The sequence below is a fragment of the Herpailurus yagouaroundi genome, unplaced genomic scaffold (assembly GCF_014898765.1).
Source record: "Herpailurus yagouaroundi ecotype Mexico unplaced genomic scaffold, PumYag 67793, whole genome shotgun sequence".
Lineage (NCBI taxonomy): Eukaryota > Metazoa > Chordata > Mammalia > Carnivora > Felidae > Herpailurus > Herpailurus yagouaroundi.
Genome location: NW_024420586.1, coordinates 20,468,312 through 20,480,539, shown reverse-complemented (window position 1 = coordinate 20,480,539; position 12,228 = coordinate 20,468,312). Strand labels below are relative to the sequence as shown.

General features: G+C 42.8%; 1 pseudogene; it reads left to right on the top strand.

Annotated features, from left to right (window-relative positions):
• Positions 1 to 11,504: 11,504 nt before the first annotated feature.
• LOC121026132 (cystatin-C-like) lies at positions 11,505 to 12,228 on the top strand (annotated as a pseudogene).

Below are 12,228 nucleotides of genomic sequence, written 5' to 3'. Positions count from 1 at the left end.
GTGAGAACACCTGGCCATCAGGGGTGGAACATCTGACCAGGACATGGAATGGTGTTGAGCGTAAATGTCAGGTCACTTCACTCCAGTGAGGGCATCCACGGTTAGCTCAGCGAACTGGATTTTCACACAGTCTAGCAAGGTCCACTTTCCTCTTGAAAGCCTCTCACAGCAATAAACAAGCTGTCTACGAAAACGAGCGATTCTGATCCCTCTGCCTGGCATTGTTGCCTAAAACAAAGCCCTGCAAATTTGGAAGAGTTGCGGGGCTTGATGACATTTCCCCTCCCTGTCTCCTTCTGCCAATCCTCAGAGGTAGACCAGTAGCGTTTGAGGTAGGAAGACAATGAAATTCTATCATGGAAGAGATACTACATCATGGAAGAGAAAATGGCACTGCTTGACAAGCACAGGCTGTGGAGTGGAGGAGGGAAGAATAGGGCTGAGCGAATCACTGAAGCAGGACAAATCGTGAGCATTTCCCTCTTGGCAAGAGGTTAGGTGGATGGATCGAGCAACATCTCCCAGCTACCGTGGAGGCGCAACTCTAAGGACTCACTTCTTATCTTAACATTCACTTACCCCCTCCTTCGTATAAATGTCAGTCTTATAACATGTAATTTGTCACATCTACTTACTTATGTTTTGGAGCCTTCTTTAGGATTGTCAAAGCCCATGTGCTGCTCGTAGTTTTCTGGTTGTATTTCTAAGGAGCCCATTCATGATTATCTATCATGGGCCGGATGAGGGGCAAGAGGACACTCGAGTGGGGCTTTGCCCCTAGCCCTCTCCTCTTCTCTTCAGCTAGAGCACTGGGGGTTTACTAGTACATTTTGGATTTCGGGCTAACTTTCAGTTGAAGAAACAGCTCCATTTTCTTCTATGCCCACTTGTATACCACATGAGAATTTTGGAATATATATCCTGGAACAGAATTTCTGGGTTATAGGGTTCTGTATGTATGTAATTTGACTGCATATAGCCAGGTCACTCTCTAGACTGCTGATGCAGTGCACACCCCCACCAGCGGTGCAGGAGGTGTGCTATATTCCCACCTCCCTGCCAGTATTCAATATCATTTAACTTTCCAAGGCGTAGGTAGTATCTCCTGGTGGTTATAATTGGCGTTGCTCTGATTACCTGTGATTGTGAACTTCTCTATTAATTTGTAAGGCTTTAGGCTTCTTTGTTCTGTATATTGTCTGCTCGTATCATTTGCCCATTTAAAAAACTGAGGTTTATTTTCTGGTTGTTTAGTGGGAGATCCTTGTACACTCTGAAGCACTCCTCGGTTTTAGACATTGCCACCATATTTATCTACGTGCAAACAATCTGGAAGGTTTCAACTATGATGTGGCTTACTGAAGAGAAATACTTAATTTTGAGGTAATCAGATTCATTAGTTTTTTTAAATATTTATTTTTGAGAGAGAGAGAGAGAGAGAGAGAGACAGAGACAGAGAACGCTCACAGGTGCACAAGTGGGGGAGGGGCAGAGAGAAGGGGACAGAGGGTCTGAGCGGGGCTCAAACTCATGAACCTGAGATCACGACCTGAGCCAGACTCGGACATTTAACCAACTGAGCCACCCAGGTGCCCCAGATTCATTAGTTTTTTCTTTCGTGGTATGTGTTTTGGAGGTTTTCTTTATTCTATCTACCCTCCCACAAGCAACAGAGATATTCTTCTATGTTGCTTCTAATTAACTTGATAGTTTTATTTCGACTCTTACATCATTGTCACTCCACAGATTGGTCATAAACTAATGTGCTGAAGAAAGAGAGCATGTTCTGTTGAAACAGTAAGTCAGATCATGTCATTTCTGTGTTCAAAACCTGGTAATGGCTCCCCACTTTAGAGTAAGAGCCAAAGTCCAATCAGTGGTTTAAAACCAATGGTCCTGGGGCGCCTGGGTGGCTCAGTCCGTTGAGCGTCCGACTTCAGCTCAGGTCACGATCTCGCGGTCCGTGAGTTTGAGCCCCACGTCAGGCTCTGGGCTGATGGCTCAGAGCCTGGAGCCTGCTTCCGATTCTGTGTCTCCCTCTCTCTCTGCCCCTCCCCCGTTCATGCTCTGTCTCTCTCTGTCTCAAAAATAAATAAATGTTTTTTAAAAAAAATAAAAATAAAAATAAAACCAATGGTCCTTTGTGGGGCGCCTGGGGTGGGACAGTTGGTTAAGCACCTACTTCGGTTCAGGTCATGATCTTGTGGTTTGTGAGTTCGAGCCCCGTGTCAGGCTCTGTGCTCAAAGCTCGGAGCCTGGAGCCTGCTTCAGATTCTGTCTCCGCCTCTCTCTGCCCCTCCCAGGTTCATGCTGTGTCTCTCTCTGTCTCTCAATAATAAATAAACGTTACAAAAAAAAAATTAAACCAATGGTCCTTTGTGATTGCTATTCCCCTCTTACCTGTCTGAGCGCCCCTCCTATTTCCCTCCCGTACTCATTCTGCTCCGGCCACACTGGCCTCCTCTGTGATCCTCAGCTATGTCAGGTACATGCACACCTTAGGCTGTTCTCTACTCCTGGCATGTTCTTCCTGTGTATATTTGCATAGAGAACCTCTTCATCCCCTCCAAGTGTCGGCTCAAAAGTCATTCAGTGTACGTTCCATCCCCACCACTTCTAATCTCTCTTGCATTGACCTACATTTTTCATATTTCTCCATACCATTCATCCTTTCCTAACATAACATATAATTTATTCATTTATTATTATGTCTGTGGCTTATTATCTATTTCCTGCCACTAGAGTGCGAGCCCCATGGGAACTGGGAGTTTTATTTTTGTCCCATCTGTGACCCAGTACCTAGATCACTCCACGTCTGGCCCAGAAAAGCTCTCTGGCCCCATTTGCTGAATGATGGGTCATGTGACTCCTTCCCAGCAAATGGTGACAGTAGCAGTGGCCTCCATTTCCTCTGTACAGAGGCGGTTGTACTGTCGGCATCTAGCCCTGTGGCCAGTGCTGTGCCCCCACAGAACATGATTTGGGGCATCATCCTTGACGCCGGGGTTTCCAAGCCTCAGCAAGAGTTCCTGAGAGCTTATAATATCTTTTTCCCTAAATTCCTTAATGTAACCAGACTTTGTTAGTGCAGTTTGTTAGGTTGCTTATTTATTTAATTATTTATTTAATTTGAGGGAGAGAGACAGCGGGACAGAGGGAGAGAGAGTCTTAAGCAGACTCCACACTCAGTTCGAAGCCCAACATGTGGCTCGATCCCACGACCGCTGGGATCATGATCAAGAGTCAGGTGCTCAACCAACTGAGCCACCCAGGTGCCTCTGTTGGTGTAGTTTATACCATGTATTAAAGGGTACAAATACACACCTGAAATAAATCAGAATGAAAATGTCATTGAATTCAGGTTCCCTCAAGAACTCGTATTTATTTATTTTTAAATTTATTTATTGAGAGAGAGAGAGAGAGAGAGAGTAAGCAGGGGAGGGGCAGAGAGAGAGGGAGAGAGAGAATCACAAATAGGCTTTGCACTGTCAACACAGAGCCTGATGCAGGTCTCAAACTCATGAACCATGAGATCATGACCTCAGCTGAAACCAAGAGTCAGATGCTTAACCAACTGAGCCACCCAGGCACCCAAGAACTCTTATTTAATTCAGTAAACTGAAAATGAAAAATGGTCCAGTCTCCCCCAAAGTAGACAGTGTGGTCACGTATCTTGTCAAAGATGGTCACAACATGTCCTCTTATGCTCTTTTGCAAGGTAAATTTTCCACTTCTCCTATCAAAAGATGGAGTCTTTTCCCCTTTCCCTTGAATCAGGACTGACCCTGTGACTTGCTTTGACTAACAGGATGCAATGGAAGTGACACTTTGCCAGTCGCACCTTGCGGCTTCCCTGGTGACTCTGTCAAAATGCTGCAGTGAGGCTATCGCATAAGGAAGCTGATCTACTCTGCCTGAGGATGAGAACAAAGGTGCCCTGGCCGATAACCAGAACCAACTGCCAGCCATGTGAGTGGGGATCCTTGTCGTCCAGCCAGTGCCCCAGCTGACAGCAGGCGTATGAGTGAGCTCAGGTGAAACCAACAGAGGGGCTCCTCTGCAAATTCACAAAACGGTGAGAAATAATATTTTGTTGTTATTTCGAATCGCTACATTTGGGGGTGGTTTGCTATTGAAGGGGATGAGAATATGCTACTTTGGAATAAGGATTATTTTGAACTGAAGGCGATTGGGAATCAACGGATCCAGAAAGAAGCCTTTCAGAACTTATCTACCTAAAAGCAGAGCCCCCCAAAAGAACTTGATTGTCACAATTCCCTCCTCAGGAGCTGGAGACAAGAAGTCAGCACCACACCCAAACAAACCTTGTCACAAGACTATCATATCTTGGGGCACCTGAGTGGCTCATTTGGTTGAACATCCTACTCTTGATTTTGACCCAGGTCATGATCTCACAGTTGTGAGATTGAGCCCCGCGTTGGGCTCCACACAGGTCATGAAGTGTGCTTAAGATTCTCTCTCTCCTTCTTCCTCTGCCCCTTCCCCACTTGCACACTCTGTTTCTCAAAACAACAACAGCAAAAACAAAACAAAACAAAACAAAAAACAGACTATCATACCTGTGTCCCATCTATTCTCCTAAGGACCCATTTGTCTTCCCCAAAAGTTGTTCCTTTTACCGTAAGTACCTTTCCAACCCCTCTCATCATCTATTAAGATGGCATGTAAGCCCCAATTCTAACCACCCCTTTGAGTTACTTGTTACTGAGTTACTCGTCACTGAGTACTCCTGCAGGTATGCAGCATTGCAAATGTAAATGAACTTTTCTTCCCTCTTATTAATACGTCTTTTGCTAGTTTAATTCACAGGTCTCAGGTACTGAACATAAGAGGGTAGAATGAAAGGCTTTTCCTCCCCTACATTTTGCAGCAATAGAGAAGTGATATAAGCAAAAATACTGCTTATCAGAGCCAAAGCCAGTGTATCTTTAGGTTTTTTTTTTTTTTACCAGTAGTTTTGAGACAGAAAGTTGTAAGTTGTTCCTGGTCAGCTGAGTCATATGGTGATGCTAGGACAGAATCAAATGAAATTCTGCACACATAACAGTGGGAATAGTTTTTGTTTGTTCACTGGGGACAAATTACTTATTTTATTATCTAAATTTTAAATCCTCCCAAGAAGATGTTTGGTTGAGGAAAAAAAAATCACAAAAGAAAAACTAACAGAGAGGACAACCTAAAAGAAATGGAGGGATTTTTTTCAATATGGAAGTCAGACAAATAGACCATTTAAGTATCGAACAAGACATTTTAAAATAAATCACGAGGAGGTGACACTTGTGCATAGACTTGAAGGCAGTGGAAAGTTTAGATGCAGGTATCTGGGAGAAGAGGGTACCAGATGGAGGGGTTAACCAGTATAAAGGCCCCAGTTATTGAGTGCACCTGTTACATCCTTCGTGAGATTGGCTTATGATACTCATTTATGGTGAGAACAGTATAGAATAACACAGTTGAAGATAAGGTAAACTTGAATAAATCCCTTATTTTTAGTATAAAAAGGGATACAATTTCGACTATAGAAAAGCAACTTCTCCCTCACGTCTAATAAACGAATGTTAAATCCTGAGAGAACATCAGTTTAAGTATGTCTGAGTCCAGAATCTGATTCTCATCTATGTTTTTAACTCAAATCACGTCCCTGACCAAGCTGGTCTCTGGGAGTCTAGCCCCCCATCTCTTGTTCTGAGCCCCTGCCTGTAAGTGTGAAAGCAGGTAAAACTGGCAAACACCGTATGCAACTGGAATCTCACATATCAACTTATTCTGAGGAATCTAGGATTCAAGAGTTGTTGCCGCATATCCTGAGTGCTACATTGTCTTTATAATCCAGTAGAATTCTTAATATTGGAGGAGAAAGTTCTGAAAACGACCTAAATGGGTGTCTAGTAGAGAACAAGAAGTCGAGTGTAATTAATATTGTAATGTGCTTAAAAACCGAAATAATGGCTTTTAAAAAGAAATTGCCTTCAGTAATTTCATTATGTGAAAACATTCGCTACATTGAAAATTTCAAGGGGCACCTGGGTGGCTCGGTTTGGTGAGCGTCTGACTCTTGCTTTCTGCTCAGGTCATGATCTCACAGTTTGTGAGTTTGAGCCCCTCCTTGGGCTCCATACTGACAGTGCAGAGTCTGCTTGGGATTCTCTTTCTCTCTCTCTTTCTCTCTCTTTCTCTCTCTCGCTCTCTCTCGCTCTCTCTGCCCCTCCCCCGCCTGCGTGTGCTCTCTCTCTCTCAAAATAAATTAATTAATTAACAAAAAAAGAAAATTTCAAAGATCCAGATAAGCAAAAATAAGCCAAATGCAGTTCTGCTAAGGACAGATATATACTCTCTGTATATGACTCCATTCTTGAGCATAGACTTATAAATGGGCTCAAACTCTATGCACTATTTTGTAACTCATTGCCGTACCTCATTGATAGATCATGAAATTTTATCCTTGTCTATAAATATATGCCTTTATTAATCATTTTTAGTGGTGACACAACAGTCCCTTATTTAGCCAGTACCCTGTTGGTGGACATTAAGTATGATTCTGTAAATACGGAATGGTTATCATAAGATTATTTCTGTATTTCTGTCCATGACTATCTTTCAAAGATAAATTTCTTGGAAATGGTGTAAGAGGACAGATATCAGTCACACGCGCTCCGGTGCATTGCATCGCACTCTCCATTTTGCCCAACCACCAAAATTCTTTTTAATTTAGAATTAAAATTTCTTTTTAGAATTTAGAATTTATAGAATTCTTTTGAATCACTGCCAACTAAATAGGGAATACCTTGAGTCTAAGTTTTAAAATTTGGAGTTTTGATTATTAGTGTTGATTAAATAATTTCCCACAGATAGTAACAATAATTTCATAATCTCATCTGATATCCAGGTCCTATTAAGATAGTTCCAAATATCCCGGGACAGCTGGGTGGCTCAGTCGGTTAAGCGTCTGACTCTTGGTTTCTACCCAGGTCATGATCTCACGGTTTCATGAGTTCAAGCCCCACATCAGAGCTCCTGCACAGAACCTGCTTGGGATTCTCACTCTCTCTGCCCCTTTCCCACTCGTGCTGTCTCTGTCTCTCAAAATAAGTAAATAAACTTAAAAAAGATTGTTCCGACTATCCCAATAATGTCTTCTATGGTCATTTTTTTGTTTGTTTGTTTTCAAACCAGGGTCCCAGCACAATTCATGCATTGCATTTCACTGTTATGCCTCTTCTCACATTTGTTTTTATGACATTGGTTATTGAAGATTGTTGGTTTGCAAACTGGCCCCCAAACCAAGAGGGCAGGGAGAGACTAAAGAAAGAGGCGACCCACTCCAGATTGGTAGGTGGCAAATTTAATAACCAGGGGAACTTACATATGAGACTTACCAGGGCAGCTACAAGAAGAGTGGGTCCCCGTACCTGCTTGCCGGAATCTTAAAATTTTATATAGAAGCCTTACCAGGGTTTAGTCAGAAATACATTCCAGATGGTCTCAGTAACACCTTACTCTCTCAAGGCTTTGTTCTTGAAGTAACTCCTTGTGTGGGGATGGTGGGTAGAACGTATATTCCAAGGACATGGGAGGGAATGAGAGCCCCTGATTGTGCAGGTCTAGCTCACAAGTCAACCTGCAGTCACGTCCTCTTGATGACCTCCTCTAACAAAGATTCTAGGCCAGCTGTCCTACAGAATGTCCCACATGCTTCACTTGTCTGATTGTTTCTTCATGGTGTAATTTAACTCGTCCTCTCCTAGTCTGTGATATAAATAAGACATTTGATCTAGAGGCTTGCTTAAACATTTTTTTAGAGGGAGATAGCACTCAAACAGGGAAAGGGTTAGAAAGGGAGAGAGAGAGAGAGAATCTGTCATGGGACTTGATCTCAGGACCCTGAGATCATGACCTGAGCCGAGATTAAGAGTCAGCTGCTCAACCGACCGAGCTACCCAGGTGCCCTTAGAGACTTGGCTAATGATGCTGTGTACTTCATATTTTGTGCTATTGAGAAGCTCTTCATTCTGGGTTGTCCCACTATTAGTGGATGCCAGATTTGATCCCTTGGTTATGGTAGGGGATTATCAGTTTCTCCATCGTGAAAGTACATTTTTCCCCTTTGCAATGTGTAAGTAATCTGTGGGCTAACACATTGATTAGCACCATGCAAATATTCTGTTCCTTGATAACTTTCATCTAATAGCCTTCATATCCACCTATGATCCTTCCTGAATTATATATTACATCGGAGATTGCAAAATGGTGGTCTTATAATTTTTTCATTCCTTTTCCATTTAGTATCCGGCATACTTTTCAAAGAAGCACCTTTCTTTCTCTTTCTTCATATTATTATGCACCCTTGTATTTTTAGTTACTCATTTTGCTAAAATAAATCATTGTTATTTAAATTTTTTTTGATGTTAAAATTGCCCCAGCTCTTGCATCTTTTTGACATGATGCCAAGTAGTCTTTGAGCATCTTCTAATTTTCTAGTACCGTGAGATGTTCTTATGTTCACTTTGCACTTTCCTGTCTCAGATCTGTGGAAAGAGAATTCCAGATTGAAGTAACATCAAGTGCAAAGGTCCTGAGGTAGAACAGTGCTAATCATGTGACAGAAGTACATAGGAGAGCAGTGTGACTGGAATAGTTAGTAGGGGAGAGGGGTAAGAGAGGGGTCAGATCTTGCAGGGTGGGTCTTGTAAGTTAGGGTAAAGGTTTCAAATTTGACTTTCAGTGAATGGGAAGCCATTGAATATTTTGAATAAGGGAGTAATTTTATCTAACTTACCTTTAATGGGATCCCTCTCGTTTCTTTGTGGACACTGGAGAGGGGTTAGAAGCAGAGAGACCAGTTAGGAATATATTTTAATTCTTCATGGGAATGATTGAGAGACTAAGAGAAAAATTACCAGGTGTACTCACAACTGCAAAGAAAAGACCGCCCCCTCCCCCCCCTTCCCGAAACCAGCCAGCGCGTGCCCGGTTGTGGTCTGACCTAAAGGCGGGAACCAATCAAGTTCTGCTGAGTGGTTTGAAAAAAACGCGGGAACCAATCAAGTTCTGCTGAGTGTTCAAATTTAAATGTCAACCAATAACAGCTCTGTAACCACAAAAAAAAAAAAAATCCCTAACTTGTTTGTGCCTGTCTATGAAAGAAGCTGTAAGATCCTCGCTTGGGGCCTCTTAGCGTCACCGGCAATGAGTGCGCGGAGGACTGGGTTCGAACCTGCAATAAACGACCCTTGCCGCTTGGCTTTGACTCTGGACTCTGGTGGTTTGTTTTCGGGGGTCTCTCGAATCACGATGAGGTGACTTTGACCAGGCAGACTGACCAAAGCATGAGAAATGGTTGATTGATCCTAAATACACTTTGAGGCTAAAGCAAACAAGTTATGGAATGCAGAAGAAAGCAAAGAAGCTAAGGAAGTTAGACATTTCTAAAAATCAGCAGGATCATGAAAAGTAAAACTACAGAAGGGCATTAAATAAAAAAAAGTAAATGTTTAATGTGAATAACATTGAGTTATTTCAGGGAAGAATCAGGTGGCACTTATTATTTACAGGCCTGCAATACAATAAAATATATTATTTGGTTTTCGTCCTTGTTTCCTGGCACAGGATTCCCTAAAAACCCTTGGAATTTCCTGAGCGTTAGGAGTGTCTTTTGTATGTTAATGAGATGACTGGTTCCTCATCCTTCCGCACCCCTTCCCCTACCCCTTGCTCTATGTGTCTCTTCTGTCTGGCTGTTCCCCACTTGTAGCCTTTGTAATAAACTGGGAATAGTAAAGAAAGCACTTTCTTTGAGTTCTGTGAGTTGTTCTGGCAAATTACTGAACCAGAGGTGGGGGATCCTGGGAACTCCCACTTTGTAGCCAAGTGAGACAGAAGTGTGGGTAACTGGGCGATCCAGTAATTGCAACTGGTGTCTGAAGTGGGGGCAGTCTTACAGGACTGAGCCCTCAAGGCAGGGGGTCTGCCCTAACTATGGGTAGTTAGTGTCAGAATTGAATTCCATTGTTGGACACCTAGTTGGTGTTAGAGAGTTCTAGAAGGGGTGTTGGAAGAGGCATCGTAATATTTGGTGTCAGGAGGAAAAGTGGAATTGGTCATTCCTTGTTCAGAGCGTAGGTTCAGGTTTCCAACAGGCAATAGGAGCTTGCAAACGTGACCCACTCCTGTTTTTCCACCGAATGGTCCTCTTGTGTCTATCTCTGCAGCTCAAATTTGGTTCAGATCGGTACTTATCGGTTCCTGTCTTACGTGAACGACAAAACAGTAATTTCCAATTCCGCTGTTGAACCTTTTGAAGAAATATAATACATAAGAAATACGTAAAATAAAGAACCCAAATCACAGGTTTTAGCTCAAGAAATAATCACAATAATATCTACCAATCCAGATCAAGAACTAGAACGTTCTCAGGACTCCCCAAGTGATCTTTGTATCCCCTCTCAGATGTGAACCCCACTCTCCTCCCTAAAGGTAACCTCTGTTTGAATATCCAGCCCCAAAGATTAATTTTGCCTGTGTTTGAATTTTATATAAATTGAACGAGGCATTATGTACTCTTTTATGTCTGGATTTTTTTTGCCCAACATTGTATTTATGTGAGTGATTCATCAGTATCATTGCACATAGCAGTAGTTCATTAATTTTTATTGCTATGGTTTGTATAAATATGTTCAGTTCATTTATCCACTCTCCTGATGGCTATCTGAGCTCTTTCCTGGATTTGGCTATTCCCATAATACTGCAGTGAACATCCTTGTACATGAATTTTGATGCACAGATACATATATTTCTTTGGGTATATATCTAGGAATTGACTTAATGGATTATGGGATATGTGGTACATAGTGAAAACTTCCAGTTTTCGACAATGGTGATATCAGTTTACACTGATTGTAGTCCCAGCAATACATAAGGATTCTAGTTGTTCTACATCCTTACAATACTTGCTATTTTTTATTCTTCATTTCAGCCATTCAGTAGGTATATAGTGGTATCTAATTGTGGTTTTAATTTGCATTTTTCGAAAAGTACTAAGGTTGAGCCCCTTCTCACATATCCTTAGGAATAAAGGAAATACATGCATTTAACATTATAAATTCCCTTAGATGCATAGCTTTAGATGCACTTCAAAAGTTAGCTCGTATTTTAATTATTATGTAGTTTGGGATGTTCTCTAATTTCTATTGTAATTGCTTCTTTGACTCATTGTCTACTGAAATTTACATTGTTAAATTTCCAAACAAAAGGGGATTTTCTGGTTATCTCTTTGTTAATGATGTCTGGCTTACTTCCACATACTCTGGATGATTTCATTCCTTTGAAATTTGTTCTATGGCTCACCATACGCTAAATTTTGGTAAATGTTTTCTGACCCCTGGTGAAGAATGCACAGTCTATAATTGTTGGGGTCAATATTCTACAAGTGTCAAATTAGAAGAAGCAGGAAAGAAAAAAAAAAAAACATAAAGCTCTAGGAGATTTGTATAATAGGACACATGAAGTTGACCCAATTTGGCATGTACAGAAGAAACAAAATATTCCTGATCACAATAACACAAAAGTTGAAATTAACAATGAAAGTAGAGGCTCGTCTCCGCTGGATCACTCCCCTCCGTAGCCTGTGCGCTGTCTATCACGAGCACACCGTGGCCAGGCCCCTGCGCACCCCGCTGCGCCTGCTAGCCGCTGTGGCCCTGACTCTGGCCCTGGCCGTGAGTCCCGGGACCGGCAGGAGAAACAAGTCTGCACTGGTGGGCGCCCCGTTGGACGCCGACGTCAACGAGGAGGGCCGGCGCTGAACTCAGCGGGTACAGCAAGGGGAGCAACGACGCGTACCCCAGCCGCGCGATGCGGGTGGTGCGTGCCCGAAAGCGGGCCGTGGCTGCATTGAACTACTTCCTGGACGTGGAGATTGGACGAACCAGATGTACCAAGTCCCAGCCCAACTTGGACACCTGTCCCTTTCATGACCAGCCACACCTGATGAGGAAAACGCTCTGCTCTTTCCAGATATACACTGTACCCTGGATGGGCAAGACATCCCTGGTGAAGTCCGGCTGCCAGGATGCGTAGAGGACCCTGTGACAGGCTGGGTTGCTCGGGCCCTCTTCTGCCACCCCGCTCCTCCTTGTAGAACTCCTAATCCTTGGAAGGGTGGCCCTGTCCAGGTGATGTCCCCTCAGTGTGCTGGTCCCAGGAGACAAA